Source organism: Natator depressus, chromosome 2 (genome assembly GCF_965152275.1).
Source record: "Natator depressus isolate rNatDep1 chromosome 2, rNatDep2.hap1, whole genome shotgun sequence".
Classification (NCBI taxonomy): Eukaryota; Metazoa; Chordata; order Testudines; family Cheloniidae; genus Natator; species Natator depressus.
In genome coordinates, this window is record NC_134235.1 from 215,604,819 (window position 1) to 215,617,220 (window position 12,402).

The 12,402-nt window shown below is 41.2% G+C and overlaps 2 long non-coding RNA genes across 2 annotated transcripts in view; both read left to right on the forward strand.

Moving 5' to 3' along the window:
- The window catches only part of LOC141983130 (uncharacterized), a 30,324-nt gene extending 20,040 nt beyond the window's left edge, over positions 1-10,284 (forward strand). Inside the window, exon 2 of the long non-coding RNA XR_012638305.1 lies at positions 10,060-10,284. This is a non-coding gene — a long non-coding RNA (uncharacterized LOC141983130). The remainder of the gene's footprint in view (positions 1-10,059) is intronic.
- LOC141983131 (uncharacterized) overlaps positions 1-12,402 on the forward strand; it is a 52,718-nt gene that overhangs the window by 22,219 nt on the left and 18,097 nt on the right. The gene's annotated exons all lie outside the window — the stretch shown is intronic.

Genomic DNA, 12,402 nt, shown 5'->3' on the forward strand with positions numbered 1-12,402 from the left:
TACTAGTGCACATGACTAACGTTCAATATTTAGCCCAGCGAGGTTTGTTTACATACATTAAAAGCTAGAAAAGGCAAAAATAAGTTGGGCCTCATATTTGTAAACCACATTTATTAAAATGATAAGTAATTGTGTTCTTCCTTGATGTTTATCCAACTTTCAGATCAGCTGAATAGTTTAAAAACAAATTCATGAAACCGGAGGAGAGGTTTTTTAAACAATTTGAATCTCTTGTTTCTTTTACAGGCTGCTGCTGTATCAGGCTAGAAACGTTGGCCATACCTTGACTGAAGCTGTAAAAACTCCCAAAGCGCCCTTTTACCACAAAATAACTTTTAAAGAATTCTAACTGCACTGGTCTGTGCAAAGTCTGGTGCCAGTGAGTCATGGGGTTTTGCAGATTATGCAGCGTCCTCTTAAACACAGAATTTTAAGTGACCATAATGTATATGGTGACATACTAAATTTGATCCACTGGGATTTTTTCACTATGTCATTTCAACCGAGTTTTGCCTCCTATTAATCTATAATTAGCATGTTGGCTTCAAGTATAATGTATTCCAAAGTGGCACCTTGTTAGATGTGGTTCTCGTCTCCACTGAAGAAAACCTGAAGAAGAAGAAGAAGAAAGAACTATGAGTGAGAGACATTGATTTATTGGCCTTCACCAATAGCTTCTCCCTGCGTGTCCAATCCAGCCAAGCACAAGACTTCATTATTGATTTTTAAATCTCTCTTCAGCTGAAAGTATCACACTGCAGATAACAATGAAATATAATCACTGCTGCTATTAGATTATACTAAATACACAAATTCAAGGGCTCAAGAGTGTTCATTTTTCTAAATGATTAAGGTGATGTTTCTTGCAGACTTACCTGTTGGGGATATGCCTTTGTCCCTGAGCATACACATCAACGATCTCCCCAACAGGCAATTTTGGATATATTCATGTACAATATATACATTGTACATATATAATAATTACATATTAATTGTTTGCACTCTACAAAGCGTTTGTTATTGTGGTCCAAGACTTTTAGCGCTTGCAAATGGGACATCCTAACAAAACAAACAAAAAACCGCCATCTATATGGCTCAACATACACCTAGCTGGCTCAAGCTTGCACTCTAATTTAATATGGTCTCTGGGGATATTTTAATGAAAAGTATATGCATATATACACACTTTCTCCTGGATTGGACACTCATGGAAAAGCTATTGGGGAAGGCCAATAAATCCCCCCCTCCCCCCTTGTTCTTTTTCTTCAGATTTTCTTTAATTGCAGAGGAGAATCACAACTAACAAGTTGCCACTGTGGAATGAACTTTGTATCCCCAGAGTGCAGTACATGTACAGTGTATGCATTTCCCAGGCTGTCTTAGACTATGGAGCATTAAGTTGTGTTCACACATTGCGAGACTCTTTTCCTCTCATGGGCTGTGGTCGTTTCCCTACCCTGACAGGATACGTCCTCGTCAGTTTGGCCTTCCAATGAAAGAATGAGCGTAGATAGTTTGATTTGCTGTTGTGGGGGAATGGACGGTCTGCCCCGTGGGAAGCAAAATGCTTTCTTTGCAAATGTTGAACTACGTCCATAAAGCTAAGGGGTCGCTGATCTTACAACTCTTGCTCAAGCGACTAGATCTTGCTCTCAAGAGGAATCTCAAGGAAGTCAACGGGCTAGTCCCCTGATAAGGATTAGCAGGATGGAGCCCTGAATCTACACTTGCATAAAAGTTTCTCTCTGGAGACATTGAAATTAACTGTCTCCCGGTCTGTATGCAATAGTTTAGAGACCAGGATTAATTGACTGTTCCCTAGACACACATTTTTGCAGTGTTGTTACATTACCCTTATCGTAAACACAGCCAGCGACCCATCAGGGCTGTTAAAGTCAGGAAAGTGACTGAAACACTTAGAGGAAGAGAAATCGCTTCAGTTTTCAGTATAAATGAGCTCTTTAGATACTTTTTGTGTGTGCAAAGAACCATCAGCCGGTACAATTGTACACAATTCCCTACCCATTTAAAGCGAGAGTTTAGCTACTTGACTCTGTGTGTGAGTGTAGGGGACCCAGTTCTGTGTATCGGAACCATCACACTCGCCTGTATCATCTCCGATGCTGCGGGTCCGCTGCACTGGGGTGGCTCTCCGATAGGTACTGGAGTTAAAATACTAAAGCTTTCCCGTCCCCGGTGGGGTGTACAGTGTGCACTAGTAACGGGGGCGGGTTTGATCACCGTCCCGCGATTTCTAGACAACGTGCGTGGCGTTTATTCTCAGGGTTGGCTTAAAAAAGCTGGAGTGGCACAAGCCCATTCGGGGTTCGCGGCGCCCCAGAATGTGACACCCAGAGCGAATGTAAAAGCGAAACATTGTGAATCTTTAACAGGATTTGGGGGTCGTGGGGAGTCAGATTTCCGCTAAAACGCTTTAGTGTGAAAACCCGCCGCGAGTTCCCTTGCCCTGGCATCGCTGAACAGCGGCAGCAACAGCAGCTGTGTGTGTATGTGTCAGAATGAAGTCATTATCGGAACGATCATGTTAATAATGTTTTCTCTCCCACACACAAACACACACTTAGTTCTGATGGAACTTGGAACCTACCGCCTGGCCCGAACTGCACCAGCCCCACTACCTACTCTCAGCCCCCTGGGATATTTACACATGAAGGGCCAGATCCAAAGTCCATTGAGGTCAGTGGCAAGATTCCCACTGAGTTCAGTGAGGTTTGGATCCGCCCCATGTCAGGATGGTATTAGCATGATGCATAAGAAACGGAAAGGACTCTACATGGGTACGGATTTAAAAACTACTCGATGGGGAAATGCCTGTCAGCATTTACTGGTGTCCTTTAATTCAAAACTCGCTGGGTTCCATTTCCCCCAGCATCTCTAGGCTGCCTCCGTCCTTATTTGCCACCCCCTCGCCAGAGTTGGGTGATGTGCGATGCACAATACATTAAGAATTACATTAATCCCGCTTTGATCTCTAGTCTAAAGGATGATCACAGCAGAAATCAGGTCATCACAGAGACAGGCACCGCTGTGGAAATGAGCTTTTTGCAGGATATCTCCCTTGGCTTCAGGGCTTCCATTGCCAGGTGGCAAACCGCAGACGTGTCAATATAGAGGAATAAATTGCGATTTGCGGGTAGAGATTAAAGCTACTTCAATCCAAGCACTTGCTATTATCCAGTAGATTCTCAGCCCGGTGTCTGTGCTTCCCACCCCTAGCCATCCGAAAGGTATTAACTTTGTTGGACTTTAGAAAATATAAGATGATGCATGCAAGCTTAATGGCCTGGAAAGTAACAGCATCAATGGTTAAACCTCATTTTGGTTTTGGAGGAGGGGCTGGGGTGAGAGTCTAGGGTTGATTATGAACAGTTTACTTATTTGTAAAGGAGGACAACCTTGGTGCTAACATCAATTAATTAAAATAAATTAACTAACTTTTTTTAAAGCTCCTTTTCCGCTAGGCTAGACAGGGTCATAGAGCACCGTGTGTGTGCAATAGCACCCAATCTGTTGAGAGAACCAAGACAAAGATGAGAAGACCTGGGTAAGTTTCAAAAGACCAGACTGAATTTTTGACTACGAAATATTGAAAGAAGAGGTGACAAAAGTCACGAAAACTGCCTGCAAATAGAGTCTACAATAGGGACCGGCAACCTTTCAGAAGTGGTGTGCCGAGTCTTCAAACAACAACAAAACATAGCCATTGCCATTGTCAAAACATTGTCAATACTGAGTTTATAATATGAAAAAGGAAATGTGTTATAAACGAAGGAGAAACATTTATGCAGACATGCACTCGTTGTCTTGCACATTTCTTCCTTGGTATTTGATATAGTGCACATTACCATGCCCAGTCCACTCTATCTATCTATCTATCTATCTATCTATCTATCTATCTATCTATCTATCTATCTATCTATCTAATCTAGTGGAGCTGGTAGTGTTGCCTATAATTAAGGTTGCCTGACACTTCCCATTGTAAAATCCTGTTTTCAGTTTTTTACAGTGACAAATTTTAACCATTCACGCTGAATATTTTCGTGTCCAGTGGAAAAAAATAGAATGTGATCATATAATTAAAGTCTATATCATAATCCATTCACACAAGGGAAATGAATTAAGGTTACACAGGCAACCTTAATTCTGGCTAGGGCTGTCAAGCATTTAAAAATTAATTGCAATTAATCATGATGTTAAAAAAATTAATAGTGATTAATCACACTGTTAAACAATAATAGAATACCATTTATTTAAATATTTTTGGATGTTTTCTACATTTTCAAATATATTTATTTCAATTACAATACAGAATACAAAGTGTACAGTGCTCACTTTATATTTATTTTTGATTACAAATATTTTCACTGTAAAAAACAAAAGAAATAGTATTTTTCAAATTCACCTCATACAACTAGTGTAGTGCAATCTCTTTTCTATTAAAGTTGAATTTACAAATGTAGAATTATGTACAAAAAACCTGCATTCAAAAATAAAACAAAGTAAAACTTTAGAGCCTACAAGTCCACTCAGTCCTACTTGTTGTTCTGCCAATCACTCAGACAAACAAGTTTACATTTGCAGGAGATAATTCTGCCCACTTCTTGTTCACAGTATCACCTGCAAGTGAGAACATGCCTTAACGTGGCACTATTGTAGCTGGTGTTGCAAGCTATTTACATGCTAGATGCATTAAAGATTTATATATCCATTCGTGCTTCAACCACCATTCCAGAGGACATGTCCATGGTGATGATGGGTTCTGCTCGATAACGATCCAAAGCAGTGTGGACCGATGCATATTCATTTTCATCATCTGAGGCCATGTCTACACTTACTGGGGATCGACGCTGTTGCAATCGATGCAGCAGGGGTCAATTTAGTGGGTCGAGTGAAGACCCGATAAATTGACGGCAGAGCACTCTCTGGTCGACTCTGATGCTCCACAGGAATGAGAGGAGTAAGGTAAGTCAATGGGAAAGCGTCTCCCATCGACACAGCATGGTGTAGACACCGCTGTAAATTGACCTAACCTACGTCGATTCCAGCTACGTTATTCATGCAGTTGGAGTAGCAGAACTTAGGTCAACTTACGCGGGTAGTGTAGACAAGGCCTGAGTCAGACACCACCAACAAAAGGTTGATTTTCTTTTTTGGTGGTTTGGGTTCTGTATTTTCCACATTGGAGTGTTGCTCTTTTAAGACTTCTGGAAGCATGCTCCACATCTTGTCCCTCTCAGATTTTGAAAGGCACTTCAGATTCTTAAACTGTGGGTCAAGTGTTGCAGATATCTTTAGAAATCTCATATTGTACCTTCTTTCTGTTTTGTCAAATCTGCAGTGAAAGTGTTCTTAAAATGAACAACATGGGCTGGGTCATCATCTGAGACTGCTATAATATGAAATATATGGCAGAATGTGGGTAAAACAGAGCAGGAGAAATACAATTCTCCCCCAAGGAGTTGAGTCACAAATTGAATTAAGACAGTAATTTTTTAATGAGTGTCATCAGCATGGAAGCATGTCCTCTGAAACAGTGGCCAAAGCATGAAGGGGTATACGAATGTTTAGCATATCTGGCACATAAATACCTTGTAATGCTGGTTATAAAAGTGCCATCTGAATGCTTGTTCTCACTTTCAGGTGACATTGTAAATAAGAAGCGGGCAGTATTATCTCCCATAAATGTAAGCAATTGGCTGAACAAGAAGTAGGACTGAGTGGACTTATAGGTGCTAAAGTTTTACATTGTTTTGTTTTTGAGTGCAGTTATGTAACAAAAAATCTACTTTTGTAAATTGCATGTTCACATAAAGAGATTGCACTACTCTACTTGTATGAGGTGAATTGAAAAATACTATTTTTTATTTATCATTTTTACAGTGCAAATATTTGTAATCAATAATAATAATATAAAGCGAGCACTGTACACTGTGTATTCTGTGTTGTAATTGAAATCAATATATTTGAAAATGTAGAAAAGCATCCAAAAATACTTAATAAATTTCAATTGGTATTCTATTGTTTAACAGTGTGATTAAAACTGTGATTAATTGTGATTCGTTTTTTTAATCTCAATTAATTTTTTTGAGTTAATCTCATGAGTTAACTGCAATTAATCAACAGCCCTAATTCTGGAATTTCCTAACTTTTGGATGCTTGACTTTGCAACCTTAGCATTATTTTAATGTCATTTGTGTGTGTGTAATCTCTATATAAATTGAACCAAAATGAATATGTCTGGAACCTTGTCTGTAAATCCCTTTGAATCTGAGGTTGTTGATGCATTGGATTTGAGTATCAAGAACAGATCTGTTCCTACAGTTTTGTGTCTGGGTCTGGCCTAAATCCTGTTTTGTGACTCTGGTTCAAATGTAGCCAAAGTCTCATGGCAATAGCTCATGAAATCTCATTGTTATGAATTTGAACACAGCTTGGAACCTGGCCTAAACTGGATCTACATGTGAATCAAAACATCACCTCCTCAGTTACCACTATTTAAGAGATCACATATCTGAGTGTTTAGGAGGTGAATATTTATCTATCTTTCCTTAGCTCTTCATTACTGATACCTCAAAATGCTTAGGTTTTATTAACAGTAGCATTCCTTAGACTACTACATCCTGTAGCAGCAACCTTAACTGAGTCAAGTTTTTTTTAATAACTACGTAGGACTAATATAGAGTGTAAGAGGTCCACAGGGTCTCTATAACACCGATCCCATGAGCTCTGCAAGGCTCCTGGTTACCACCAGACTCCACTGCCCTGCAGATGTCATGAACTCCACAAAGTACAAGGGGATCCATTCACAAGGGGGATGCCACTTTAGGTGCATAAGTCCAACATTTAGGCCCCCGCTGGCATTCACAAAACCACCACTCATCTACCAACCACCAGAAGGCAAACTACTTATACACGCACTACAACCATTATAATTAGATACAATTATTAATAACTGTACTTAATTACAACCTATTTTCTTCTTCTAATACAGTCTGCACATGTTTTTAAGGAGATTTAACCATGTGGAAAATCTGGAGTAGTCACAAACCATTTTTTAGCTAGAGGGATACAAAGAAATGTTACACACATGTTACCATTTCAAGGCAGAGCAATTTTGTAATGATCTGAAACTCAAAACACTGTTTGACAAAGTTTATCCAAACATTGCAAAAAATTGTATTTAAGCCTTCAGAGTAAACATACAAAAAAAAAAGAACAATATACAAAATGTGAAATTCTACTAGATCAGTGATTCTCAAACTTTTCTATATCATGATCCCAAGTTACAACAGAAAATATTTCAGGACCCACTTCCCATTTAGCCAACCATAAGGAAAGGCAGGGTGGTCATGATCCCCTGAAACATGTTTGTGACTTTAAGGTTGAGATACCATGGCCTAGATGATGGTAGACCCACCAACTGGAATATCTAATCAGGAGAGACAAAAAGAGAAAGGTTTCAGAGTAACAGCCGTGTTAGTCTGTATTCGCAAAAAGAAAAGGAGTACTTGCTCAAATAAATTGGTTAGACTCTAAGGTGCCACAAGTACTCCTTTTCTTTTTTTAAAAAGAGAAAGAAAGATCTTATTCAGGATTTATTTATATAGCAGAGGTTGTAAGGATGAATAAGTGATAAGAAAGGAGCAGAAGGATGGACCAGTGGGTAGGGTGTTAATTTCGGATTTGGAAGACCTGGGTTTAACTCTCCATTCTGCCACAGCCTTCTTATGTGATGTTGTGTAGGTCACTTAGTCTCTCTGTACCAGCTCCCCATCTTTAAAATGTGACTAACAACATTCCCTTACCTTATAGGGCTGTTATGCAGATAAGCACACTAAAGATTATGAAAAAACAATGAGGAGTCGTTGTGGCACCTTAGAGACTAACAGATGTATTTGGGCATAAGCTTTCATCAGCATCTGATGAAGTGGGTTTTAGCCCACGAAGCTTATGCCCAAATAAATTTGTTAGTCTCTAAGGTGCCACAAGGACTCCTCGTTGTTTTTGCTGATACAGACTAACACGGCTACCACTCTAAAGATTATGAGGTGCTCAGATAGGATATTTCCATCTAATTCTTTCAGCTTCTGTCTGTTAAATCCCCAGGAGGGATGGGGCACATGTGGCAGGAATCTGTCTATGTGAGCCTGGATTCAGAGAAAGGAAAAGCCAAGTCAGTGATTAATCATAATCATACCTAACAAGGCTTCTTTTTTATTGCTTTGTAGGCCTGATCCTACATGCAATTCTCAGATAAAATTGTCCATTGAAATCAAATAGTAATTTTGGCTGAGAATGACTAATGGGTTGGGCCGGATCCTCAGCTGGTGCGAATCAGCACCAGTCCATTGAAGTCAATGAAGTTGTGCTGAGGATCTGCCTCTAAATGCTTACACTGTCTGAAAAATATTTTTCAGATCAGCATATTTAGAACAATTTCCCGCATGTAAGAGACAAACCATTATACTGCTGGACTGCCCAATGGAAGCAGTTTTAACTACTATATAGGGGTTTGATGAAAAAGGGAAAATAATCAGCTATTCTCCTCTCCCTCTATAAGGGCTGGTCCCATTTGGGCCAATGGTTTAATGCCCATTAAAGTCATTGGGAGTCTTTCCATTGACTTTGGTTGATGGAGTTAAGCATGGGAAGAGGAGAACAGAGCCCTTTGGCTTTTAATTAAGGTTACCCAACTTGTGAAAAGTAGTTTTTCTCCAAAGTTAGATCTCTTTGCTCCACTATTTCATTTTTACATATCCCACCCTAGTTCCTGCCTCCTTGCCAGACCAGTACACTTTGCATCAAAATTTCAGCCATTCAATGTAAGGAAACATATTGAATTTAACATGCTTCTCTTGGGAAAAATGCTTTTGCCCTCCATAACTGATGTCTGTTACATATGAAATATGTTGTCCAACATAGTCACATATACATATGATAGTGGATATGATACTTTTCTAGTCCTTGTTTCATTCTAAAAGGCAGAATAGTTAAATTGTCTTGTTTCTGAGGTTATGAAATGTATCTGATTGGCTGTCCGCTTGGAGAAACAGAGGCCTTGTCTACACTACAGAGTTTTGTCAACAAAAGTCAGCTTTCATTGACAAAATGGTGGAAGTGTACACACTACAGTGCTCCTTCCAATGAGAAAAATCTCCTGCTTTGCTGACAAAATAAAACCACCTTGACAAGAGGCATAGAGTTTTTTGCGGCAAAGTGTCAGTGTAGACACTGCACTTGGTTATGTCACTGTAAATGGCCTCCAGGAGGTGTCCTGCAATGCTCATCCTGACTGCTCTGGTCAGCAGTTCGAACTCCATTGCCCAGTACCTAGGTATACAGGTATCCACCCCTCCCCATTTAAAGGCCTGGGAATTTTTGAAATTCTACTTCCTGTTTGCTCGGCATGGAGAGCTCACATTGCATCTTCCCATCTGACCATGGTGGCTCCATGCAGCAAATGCTGTCCCACTTGGAGCACACATGAGTTGTTGGATCTGCTGGCACTGTGGGGAGAGGAGACTGTGCAGTCCCAGATCCTCTCCAACCATAAGATCTTCGATACCTATGGGCAGATTTCTCATGGCATGTTGGATAAGGGATACAAATGGAACATGTATTGCTGTGCAAAGACAAAGGTGCTGAGGCAGGCATACCAGAAAGCAAGGGAATCAAACCATCACTCTGGTGCTGTGCTGAAGACCTGCTGCTTCTATAAGGAGCTAGATGCCCTCGTTGGTGGCGACCTCACCTCCATCACCAAGAGCCCATGGATACTTTGGTGGGGCTGGACACAGCAGACAGCAGAATTAACCCCAAGGACAAAGTCATGGATGAGGAGTTTGAGTAGGAGGACAACGTGGGGCACGCAGGGTCATCCCCCTCGTTGGGGCCAAACTCACCCTGTTCACCCAAATTGTCAAGGGACAGTGAGAAACTGATTTGTATTTAAAAAGAAGTGCATTTTACTATAATGATTTGATGTTGTGCATGAACTAAAAGTCATGCTTCTGTTTATTGATTCTCGTTCTTCTACAGATGTGGCCTTCAGGAGAACCCTCTACACACCAGCAGAGTGCCTCCACCAGATAAGGAAGCAACCAAGGAAGAGTAAGGAGGACATGAGTCAAGAGGTGCACCAATCCTCAGAGGCCAAAAAACAAGAATGCAGGGCGTGGAGAGAGACTTTAAAAGAAAATTATAAAATATACAGGCAGGACAGAAAGGAGAGTCAAGAGTGAATTTTAATGGTTCAGGAGCAGATTATAAAAGTGATGGAAGAGCAAATGCAGATGTTTAAGTCCCTAATCATGCTGCTCGCGGCATTCATGATGCTTCCCCACCACCACAGCCGATACAGAACTGCTTTCCATGCCCTCCTGAAACTCCTCCCATATATTCCTTGCAACTTCCTGGCCTGTCTAGGTACCCCATTTATTCCATCCCTTCTGACAGCTTCAAAATGATAGCTGGACTTATACACAGCTATAAGGGCCTACATTGATGTTCATTGTTATCTCCCTTCCCACCAAGCCTTTTGTGTGTGTTGTTAATTAGTATTTAATAAAAACAAACTCTCTGAAAGATAACCAGTCTTTATTTGTGTCCTACACATGGTGGTTGCTGCTGGAATTAATACACAGCAGCAATTTGATCATTTGCTGAGTACAAATCATGGTCAGGAATCATCAGCTTTTTCCTGCAAGTTAACAAAGCATGGCAGAGTGCTGTATAGAAAGACACCTTACTGGAACTCATTGTCCAAATGGTGCCTCAAAGTCTTCCTGATTCGAATAGCCCCCCATTATGCCCCTCTAATAGCTCTGGTATCTGGCTGCTCAATATCAGCTGCCAGGTGATCAGCCTCCACATTCTACCCCCAGGAAAACGTTTCACCCTTAGTGTCACAACTATTATGGAGTGCACAGCAGGCTGCTATGACCATGGGAATATTTTCCTCATTTAGGTCTAACCTGCCATAAAGGCAGCGCCAGCGCACTTTTAATCTGTCAAAGGTACATTCCACAGTCATTCTGTACTTGCTCAGCCTATTGTTGAATCACTCCTTGCTGTTGTCCAGGTTTCCTGTGTAAGGCTTCATCAGCCATAGCTTGGTCTCCCAGGATCACTATGATCATTTCAACATCCCGCACTGGAATCTTCTGGTCTGAAAAGAAAGTCCCTGCTTGCAGCTTTTTGTACAGGCCAGTGTTCCTGAAGATGCATGCATCATGCACCTTCCCTGATCACCCTGTGTTGATATCAATGAAATGCCCATGGTGATCCACAAGCACCAGCATACTATAGAGAAGTACCACTTTCTATTGATATACTCCCATGCAAGATGGTCTGGGGCTAAAATTGGGATATGTGTGCTATCTATTGCCCCGCCACAGTTAGGGAATCACATTGCCACAAAGCCATCCACTATTTCCCACACATTGCCCAGAATCACTGTCCTTTGTAGCAGGAAGCAATTAATGGCCCTGCACACTTGCATTAATGCAGTCCCAACTTCCCAACTCCAAACTGATTTGCGACCCACCAGTAGAAGTCTAGACTTGCCAGCTTCCACACAGTGATTGCCGCGCACTTGCTCACCGAGAGGGCAGCTCTCGTTTTGGTGTCCTGTGCCACAGGGCTGGAGTGAGCTCCACACACAGTTCCAGGAAGGTGGCTTTCCACATCAGAAAGTTCTGCAGCCACTGCTCATCATCCCAGACTTACATAATGATGCAATCCCACCACTCTGTGCTTGTTTCCTGAGCCCAAAAGCAATGGTGCACCATGTTCAGCTGCTCTGTGAATGCCAAAAGTAATCTGTGTTGTTTCTTTCCATGGCACACAGCAGGTCAGACAATTCTGAGTCCTGTACAGATTGGGAGCTCATGATATACTGCATGGCCATCCGCGATGTGTTCATAACAGTGACCACAACACTAGAGAGCAGTGAGAAGCAGAATTTCATTTTGTGGCATTTCACGTCTTTTGAGTACACAGAACGACAAGCAGCACTTGTTCATAGGAACAAGCTGATTCAGCTCTGCTCACCGGATTCCTTTCCAAGTGGCACGTTTATGGAGTCCTGGTTTGGGGTGTCCTTCTCAAAGCCTGTTATATCTCAGGTGGTGCACCCTTTTGTGGGGTCTTGTTAAACACACAGGATCAGACAAGAGCTGTGTTTAGTGTGGTATGAGAACCTAAAAGCAATGTTCAGGGGAGGGGGTGCCAAACCCTTCACTCAGCAGTAACACACAAGGGGGCAAATGTAAAGCAGAAAATGGAGAAGAGAAAGGACATCCAAAGGAAGTACCTTGGGACAAAGAAAGATGAGCCTGGTGAAAAGCTTACCCTTTTCTAAAAACAAAAAAATCATCTGTG